At 46.6% G+C, this 9,176-nt stretch overlaps 1 long non-coding RNA gene and 1 other non-coding gene across 4 annotated transcripts; both read left to right on the top strand.

The window, feature by feature from the left end:
* Positions 1-474: 474 nt before the first annotated feature.
* On the top strand, positions 475-7,272 carry LOC147916444 (uncharacterized). 3 transcript variants are annotated; one of them, XR_015552918.1, is made up of 4 exons: positions 475-575; positions 865-1,044; positions 4,623-6,373; positions 6,583-7,272. It is a non-coding gene; the product is annotated as an uncharacterized LOC147916444 (long non-coding RNA). The 3 variants fall into 3 exon arrangements; XR_015552917.1 differs by lacking the exon at positions 6,583-7,272 and having other exon boundaries at positions 4,623-6,576; XR_015552919.1 differs by lacking the exon at positions 6,583-7,272 and having other exon boundaries at positions 483-568; positions 4,623-6,576.
* Positions 1,817-1,938, top strand: LOC147916445 (small nucleolar RNA SNORA26). Its single transcript, XR_015553085.1, has one exon. It is a non-coding gene; the product is annotated as a small nucleolar RNA SNORA26 (small nucleolar RNA).
* Positions 7,273-9,176: the final 1,904 nt, after the last annotated feature.

Below are 9,176 nucleotides of genomic sequence, written 5' to 3'. Positions count from 1 at the left end.
GAACCAGATCCACAAGGGCCAAGGCCCTCCTGAGGGAACCCGTTCCCCCGTCCGGGCTCCCGGAAGCTGCAAAAAGCACGCTCCGCTCACAGTCGGCTACTCCTCCTGCCAAAGCAATAGCCAAAACAACGCGGGCCGGAAGTCCTTTGGCACCGATGGCCGGGCCCGCCCCTCTCCGCCCCGACCCCGCCCCAGCCGTCCCGGTGATTGGTTGCCCGCCCGGCAGCCTCCTCTAGCCCCGCCCCCGCCTCTCGGGGATTGACAGCCCGACCCACCGCCCTCCTTCCGCCCTGCCCTGTCCCCGCCTCCCCGGGGGACTGACTGCCCGCTCTGCGGCCCTCCTCCCGCCACGCCCCCCGCCTCAGCCTTCCCGGTGATTGGTTGCCCACCCGGCAGCCGCCTCTCGCCCCGCCCCCGCCCCTGGGGATTGACAGCCCCGCCCCGCGGCCCTCCTCCCGCCCCGCCCCCGCCTAAGCCTTCTCGGGGATAGGCTGCCCACCCCGCGGCACTCCGCCTGCCCCGTGCCGGCTAGGTTTTGGCGGGTTGCAGATTCCTTTGTCCCTCGAAGGTGGGCGGTGAGTGTGGCTCGGGGCTCCGGCTCCTCGCGGCGGGGAGGGCACCCGGCCGGCTGGCCCGGGTGGGGCTGGGCTCGCCCCCCGTCCCCTCGAGCTTTGCCCGCCCCGAGCTCCGCTGCTCCTGGCGGCCAGAACGGAGGGGTAGAGCAGCCCTCGGTGGCCCGGGGGGCGGGCGGCCGTGCCCGTCCCGGGGCCGCGCGAGGCGCAGACGCCGCGGGCTGCGGGCCGGGGGAGGGTTCCCGGCGGGCAGCCCCTGGGGCGGTAACAGCTTTGCGTTTTGCTTCCCCAGGGCGCAGCCGTGCCTACTTTGTAGCGGGTTGAGGCGGGCCCCGCCTGCGCTCCAAGAGCCCATCCCAGACCGACCTTGGGTCTGGGGAGTTTGTGCGTGCGCAGCGTCTGCTGGGGTGCAGCTGTTAGCGCCCAACGTGGGGTTTTCTGCTCGCTGCAAGACATGCCAGTAGTCAAGATGGTAAGTCAAGGTGGTAGGAGAAAAAGGACTTTTTTATTACATCTTGCTAGCAAGAGGGAAGATGGCCTACTCATGTCCAAAAGAACCATCTTAAGGGGTCACAAAATCTTACAGCAGTTATATAGGCCATTGGGTTATTGGGGAGGGGATTAGGAATGCTGACCTTCTGGTGTTATCGACTGGAAGTGCCACACCAGATCTTTCAGTTTTCACTGAATTTATCAGCATAAATTCTCTGTTCTGGGGGTCATCACATTCCTAAGCAACTCAAAAAAACAAAATTATCATCTTACTGCAGCTGGGAGGTACATGCACAAGCAGGGGTCGGAAAATCTACAGAGCAGTTAGATCTCCTGGAGGGTGCACATCCAGCTGGGTTAGTTCGTCAGAAGTCATTCAAAGTTACAATAGTTTTTCTTTTCTACAATATGGCTTTCCTTATGTCAACCTTGTCTTGAGCCGGTATCACAGCAGTCTGAGTTCTAAGCGCAGGTAGGTCCCGGTCCTGGAGTGAAATGAAATGACCCAGGACCTGAGCACGTGGCCAGTGGCAACCGGAGGGTTGCCGGGCGCGTGTTTGGTGCAGAGGCCCAAATCCGGCTTTCCCTTAACATAAAGGAAATTTACATTCACGGGCTCCACCCGCACAACAGCTGCTTCTCCTGGGTTTTCCGGCCTGTTAAAGAAACTGCTGACGTCCAGGGGATATTGATGAAGCAGGAGGGCAGGAAATCGTAGAGAACCCTGTGAAAACCCCAAATGGCCCTTTCCTGTACCCTTTTAAGGTTGACACAGTGCCTTAAGAGGCTAACACAGAAGGGCAGAGTAAGTCTCCATAAAACCCAGAGAAGAGATTGTCACACTCCTCTTTGGATCCTGTCTGGAGTCACAGCAGAACCAGAAGAAAATTTCCTTTCAGTTTAAGCACCTTTGTGATATTTTTACACAGCTCAGAGCACAAGTGATAAATTCAAACTAAACCTTAGCATTGCTGGTTCATTTAGGTAAGGTGTTGGTATTTGTCACTGAAGGCAGGAACAACGCACAAGACTGACATACAGACTATAAATTGAGAACATCTGGAGGCACTGACTGACAAAGGTCATAAAGCCCCCAGAGGCAAACTTCACTGGGCAGAAACAACAGTTACCTACTCAGGCCATGAAATATTTCAGAGTACTCAAAACATCCCCCCAAAACACCTTGAATCAATTTTGACCATCCCTCTCCCAAAGAGGAACAATTATGCAAATCTTCATGGGCAGCTGGCTGTTGCTGCCAATGGATTCCCATTTTGCTGCCCTTGCCAAACCTTTATGTGTCCTCCTCCCAGATGCAACCACAGAACCCTTTACCGAGGCATTGGCCTCCTTTGAAGTGCTGAAATTAGCTTTGTCCACCCTCCAGCCTTGAGATTACCCAGTTTTGACAAACCTTTTCACTTATATTGCCATAAAAATAGTGGGATAGCTGCTGGTATTCTAGGACAACCTTTTTCCTTTCAGATACATTCCATAGAATATTTCTCATCGGTTGGACCCTGTGGTATCAGGCATGCCCCTATGCCTCTGTGCAGTGGCCTCAGCTGCCACCCTGATTAACAAAGCCAGTGCCTTTACACAAGTTTCTTCTGTTCACCTTTATGTTCCCCATGCTGTATCAGCTCTCTTACGAGTCCATAAAACGGCACCACTACTCAACGATAGATAGGCCATCTATGAACAGGCCCTATCAACCAACCCCTCCATCATCTTGTGTCCCTAATACTCTAAACCCAGCTACACTATTACCCCTCCTGATAATAAAGAACCCTACTCCATTCCATGTGGTTGCCTTACAACATAGAGATGGTTTCTAAACCACGAGAAGACCTCTTAGAGACTTCCTTTAGCCATCCAGACTTGCTGTATTCTTTGATGGTTCTTGTAAACAAAATTCTGCCATAGTTTCCTTACATGAAACACTTGCAGCACACTCTTTGCCTGCTATAAAATCAGCCCAAGCTGCCAAACTCATAGCTCTTACTAGAGCTTACACGTTGGCAAAAGAGAAAACGACCACTGTTTACACCGACTAGATATGCCTTTGGCTGTCAGGCTGTTGGCAGACTCTGGAAGTTCCGCAAATTCTTGACCTCTGCGGGTGCTTCTATCACCGATGGGTATATCAATCATTGCTTCCCCGTTACAAGATGGTTATCTTCTTACTGAAATAGCTATTGTTCACTGCCCAACACGCACCAAGGAAACATTACACATTATCTGTAGGAAGTAATAGATAGGGCTAACAAAGCTGCTACAGGGCAGCTGAAAATGGGACCCCCATCCCATCCGTTCTCCACCCAGCTTGCAACCCTACCCTTATCCCTGACTGATACCACTAGCTGTCAGGCAAGTGCCCCACAACCTGAAAAAGCAATGGCTACAAAAAGGTGCCAAGCCTTTATCACACGGATTATACATTGGACCAAATGGACTTCCTGTAGCTCCTTATCCTTTGACCTTTTGGCTGGTACTAATCTCCCATCAAATGGAACGTGCAAATGGGATGATCAAGGAGGTAAAAGACATTTGGTTCTGTCCTGGCATCCACAACATTTCTGACCAAATTTTTCTCCAATGCACTACCTGTAAATCTCGCCAAGTTTCTGGAGGTAACCACTGTACCCCAGGGTGTCTTCCAAGACCCACACTGCCCTTTATGACACTCCAGATGGACTTTATAGATTTACCTCCAGCCTCAGGTTATTCTTACTGTTTGGTTATTGTCTGCACATTTAGTAGATGGACTATGCTATCTGACTAGACATGCTGTTGCCACAGCAGTTGTAAATAAACTAATAGCTTAGATTATTCCTTGTTTTGGCATCCCTTTATGAACTGAGTCAGACCAAAGAACTCATTTTATAGCAGGAAAAAATCACTTGCTTGCAAAGATTCTGGAATATTCGTTAAAATTTTACACCGCCTACCATCCCCAATCCTCGGGGCAAGTAGAATGTAAAAATCTAGACATAAAAAGAACCCTAGGAAAAATCTGCCTAAAAAGTAGGCTTAAATGGTCAGAAGCATTATCTCTGGTCCTTATAGAGATCCAGAATATTCCAAATTGACCCCCTTTGGGCCGGCCCGGTGGCACAAGCAGTTAGGTGCTCACGCTCCGCTGCGGCCGCCCCGGGTTCGCCAGTTCGGATCCCGGGCGTGCACTGATGCACCGCTTGTCCAGCCATGCTGTGGCGGCGTCCCACATAAAGTGGAGGAAGACGGGTACGGATGTTAGCCCAGGGCCAGTCTTTCTCAGCAAAAAAAGAGTAGGATTGGCAGATTTTAGCACAGGGCTGATCTCACAAAAAAAAAAAAAAACTGACCCCCTTTGAAGTAGTCTTTGGTCGCCCCACGTCTGCCGGCATCTGTAAACCTTCCATTCCTGGATTGGGTGAGCATTATGTGGACTTGAGTGAAAAATTCAATACTATCACTAGTTATAGACAAGAACTATTATACTTGGAGTGTATCATCAGCAGGTGAAAAAAGCATGGTCTTCACTGACTGACAAGCCTTGCCATCCCTTTCTACCAGGAGATAGAGCATACATCAATGTTTTTAGAAGAAAACATGCATGGTCACCTTGCTGGGAGAGGCCTTAGGAAGCACTGCTAACCATCTATACTGTCATCAAAAGTCCTTCTGGCTTCATGTGAAACATACCAAGCTACATCCAGATCATCACCCCCATGACGATTAGAAGGCCATCCCTATGAGTGACCTCAGACTGAAGATTTCCAGAGCGATTTGGGCTCCAGAACCAGACAACAGCATGAAGTAGACAGCTTTACCCAAGATCTTGGATCAAGAATTTTGTCTTCACTTATCTTCTCTTGAAACCTCTTCTTTTCCTGACCTGGAAAATTCTCTGACCTAGAAATTTAAACAGAACCCTTCCTCCTTTATTTACAGAAAGATTGGCCGGAGGTTGCTTGTCTTACCCTATTCTCTCCCTGTTCCTCCACTATGGGCTCCCTTTCAAACTGTGTCTTGCTTCAACTAACGCTTGCTGTTTTTTCAACAATTCTAGCACAACCCCAACACTCACACCAGTCTTCCAAACCCTGGCCGCCTTAACTAATTAATCTGACTGCTGGTTATGTCAACATCTGGATAACACACAAAAACCTAAACTAGTTTTTGTTCCTGCCAGTGCAAGCACCTGGTGGACCTGTTCTGGACAGTGGTTGTATGAAAGGGAATGGCATCCACAAGCAGGAGTGCAAAATCCCTCTACTTCCTCCTATGGTAGAGTGATTTGGCATTGGGAACCCCCCGTGGAAGCTCAAGGTCTATCCTTTACTCAGGTGAGGCTGTTGGAGAGAAGTTTTTTTCTTTGCATTAAAAACAAAAATGGCACTGGACCCTTCCTAGGTAATATACCAAAACAATACTGTCATTAATACTGTGGTTTGATTCTACAGGTGGCACCTTCAAATGCTCTATAGATTTTATAAATGAGTCCAAGACTGATTATTCTGATACAAATATTTGCCTAGTCACTGGACAGTATTCCTGGTTCGCAGGCCACGCAAATGGGAGCTGGAACAGCTCGGCTGTTCCCCTGGTTGGTCTGCCCAATACCCAGAACTACATGTGGGTGGACCAAAATTCTGGAATGACCTGGTCAGGTAGGGACACCTATCTCTATAACTGCCAAAATCAAACCAAAAGTCTCTACCAGTTATTTCGCAACCTGTTTTGCTCTTATAGCCTGACAGAGGCTCATGGGAAATGGAGATGTGCAGGTGCCAGCATAACTAATGACAAAGGTCACAATGGACACCGGACCCCAACCTGGTGGATCACAGGTTCCACTCTGACCTTGTCCGTGAATGATTCTGGTCTCTTTATTTTATGCGTCAATAAGGTATATAAAGGGTTGCCACCGAAATGGTCAGGACAATGTGGACTTGGATACCTGGCACCTTCCCCACCAGGTATCCCACTTTAAATGCTAGCCAAATTTCAAACCTAGGCTCCTACATACATAAAGTAGCACCACGTAGACACACCCAAGGAGACAGAGACGATCCACTCATGTGTCTCAACACCAATTCAATAAGGACTCTTTTTCGAAGTTTGGAAACTTCTGATCTAGAAGAAGCAATTTCGAACATCTTCAAAGCAATGGAGCAAGGATTCACTGCCACTCTGCAGACCTTGGAAGCACGCCAATCAGGATTGAGCGGATTAGCCACTGTACTCCAAAGCCGTCATCTCCTGGATACCCCAGCTGCGCAACCAGAAAGAACGTGTGCGCTCATTGGCAGACAGTGCTGCCTGTATGTAAATAAGTCAGGAGAAGTGATGGCTGCTGTCAACCGTATAAAAGAACAGGCCAAGATTCTACATTGAATGAGTGAAAGATTTAAGTGGACTGAGATATTCTCGGGATTGGGAGACTGGTTAAGCGGGAAATGAGGCTATGTGTTTGGATTTGTTCTTTTCTGCTTTTTCATCCTTGTTCTAATCTATGTTGTTGTTTCCGCAGATCTCTTACCTCCCGACTTCCAACCCAAAATCTCTCTGCACAGCAAGCGACCCAGCTTCTTGCCTGTGAAACTTCAAGTTTCAAACAGGGAAATGAAGGGACTAACCCTGCCAGAATGGCATAAAGACTATTTTAAACTGAGAACATCTGAACAAACAGCAGCTGCAGAAAAAGAGCCTTCTCTATATTCCCTTTGATGAGTAAAGTGGGCCTTTCTGAGAATTCACCTGCCATAAATCCTCTCCAGGGGAGCCTCTGTAAGGGAGGAGCCTGACTTGGCATCAGGACCTCGCGGGGAATTGCGTAAATAAGTCCTGTCAGAACCTTCCGTACTTTCCCACTGAAGCCTTAACACCCGCTCCCCCATCCCATTAAGCTGGTGTCTTATCTCCGGCAGTTCAGAGAGCTACTCCTTATAGCATGCTCCCGCATACATGTATCATAACTTTTCTCCTATTAATATATCTTTAATACACAGGCCCTCAACTACTTGAACCTCAGTTGGTAGAGGAAAAGTTTTCCTCCCAGTGGCACTGTCTAGCCCTCTCTAGATACACCAGAGTGTTCAAATACATAACGAAATTCAGAAACCTTGATTCTGTTTGAAGGTGGAAGAATCTAATGTACATATACATAGGCTTTCTGGGAATCCTTTTAAATTTGTCTCAAACAATAAACTTGTGGTAGTCATCCTGCGTGTTTAATAACTGACTGAAAACTTTCTCTATTTCCCTTAGGGAGAGCGCTATGAACCTTTTAAGCTGGGATGATCTGCTGTGCTCTCCTGATTGCCCGTGGGCATGTATTCTACAGTCTGAAGGGGCATTTGTCTGGTGTGAGTTGTAGCCATCTTACCCCCATGGGCAGCAGCAGGGGCAGTGTAGGGACAGCGTAGAGGTAACATTTATTGTATTGAATGTGTCACTCTGCCCAGCCCTGTGGTGAGTTCCTTACATTTTTCTATTTAATCCTCACAAGTGTTCTCCTCATTTTACAGATGAATAAACTCAAAGTGTAGGTAACTTGTTAAAGATTTTACCATTACTGAAAACCAGAGCAAGATGCAGAACAAGGTGTCTAGTACGCTATCTTTCATAAAACAGAGAAAATAAGAAAAAAAATATATATATACACATACGTGTATTTAATCAATTTTGCAAATAGACAGTTCAAGAAGGATAAGCCAGAAGCTAATGAAAGTGATTACATATAAGGGGGATGGGCAGTGAGACTCCCACCCACTTTTTAAAAGTTGAATATAAACAAACTGATGATCATTATAGCAAATTGACAACTTATTCACATGGAGAAAATAATTATTTCAAGTTATACACATACATGCACACAGTATTTTGGGTACATCTCTAGAGGTGGGTTTATTGTTCATCATAATGTCAAAAGGTCAGAAACAAAAACTATTCCAGTGGTACAGGGCATAATAAGAAGGCTCTTGAGCAGAAGTCCTACACCTGTTCTTTTCCTGTGCATGTTAAGCGAAGCGTAGCTAAACTCTTGCTTTGAAACTAGAGAAGCCATTAAAAGAAGCATGCAGCTTGCAGTACTGGGTGTTTGTGGTGTGTGGGTCATGAGGTAGATGAGGGATGCAGGATACTATATTAGAGTGGCAGAAGTGTTATAAGCAATTTGGGGAAAATGTTAGGGAAAGGAATCGAGATTCTTGACACAATCTCAATTTTCTTCTGTAAACTGGAGATAAACAGTAGGGGTGGGTAGGGCCAGTACTGCTTACTCAGTGCCCTTTTTGACTATAATAATGATTAAGAGTTTATTTGTGAATTTCATTTCAGGAGAAGGTTGATAGCTGCTGGCCCATGGATTCAGTGTTGAAAGCTCACTGTTAAAGAAGTTTGAGACAAACTAGATTATTTATTCACTTGCTTACTTGTGTACTGATTGCCTGCTCCCTGCTAGAATGTAAGTGCCACAGGCCAGGCGTATTTGTTGAATCACATGAAGAGAGTTGCAGTGAGGACTAATTAATGCATGTAAAGCCCTCAGAGTTGACTTTGGGTGTTGCTTAACTCCATGTAAGATTGAATTCACTTATAGCCAGTATGAGTACCAGGTTTGAACTTTGGCATTGGCTGTTGTCAGGTGTAAATTTTAAAAAACTTTTGAAAAAAGTTGATTATACCATTCTGGAGTTCTTATCATGGCTTACTTTGTTTCCCTTTTCAAGTATTCAGGTACATTAGAAACCTCCTACATATATGTAGATGTACTTATTGAGCCCTTATTTCACAATGTCAAGTACTAACAAAATGAAGAGGAAGAGCTGTGAAATGAGAGTGCAGTCATTGGAATGTTAGAAAATGTCTATTGGAAAAAGTCTTATTTTATCAACTGGCGCGAGTGATTTTGCGATGTGTTAAGCCACACAATATTGGGTTAAAGGGTGTGAAGATTTTCTGCTTCCATATGTAAGGTTTGTAGGATGAAAAGTCATAGAAATAGTTTTAAAATTTCTAATAATGGACACAAAGGCATTTTTGCTATTTGAACATTAAATTATTTTGTAGAAAAAGAAAATCTTCTTTTCTTCATTATGCAACAGATGGGGCACACGATACATT

The sequence above is a fragment of the Ceratotherium simum genome, chromosome 8 (genome assembly GCF_057802395.1).
Source record: "Ceratotherium simum simum isolate JZ-2026a chromosome 8, ASM5780239v1, whole genome shotgun sequence".
NCBI lineage: Eukaryota > Metazoa > Chordata > Mammalia > Perissodactyla > Rhinocerotidae > Ceratotherium > Ceratotherium simum.
This window is presented reverse-complemented; position numbering and strand designations above follow the sequence as displayed.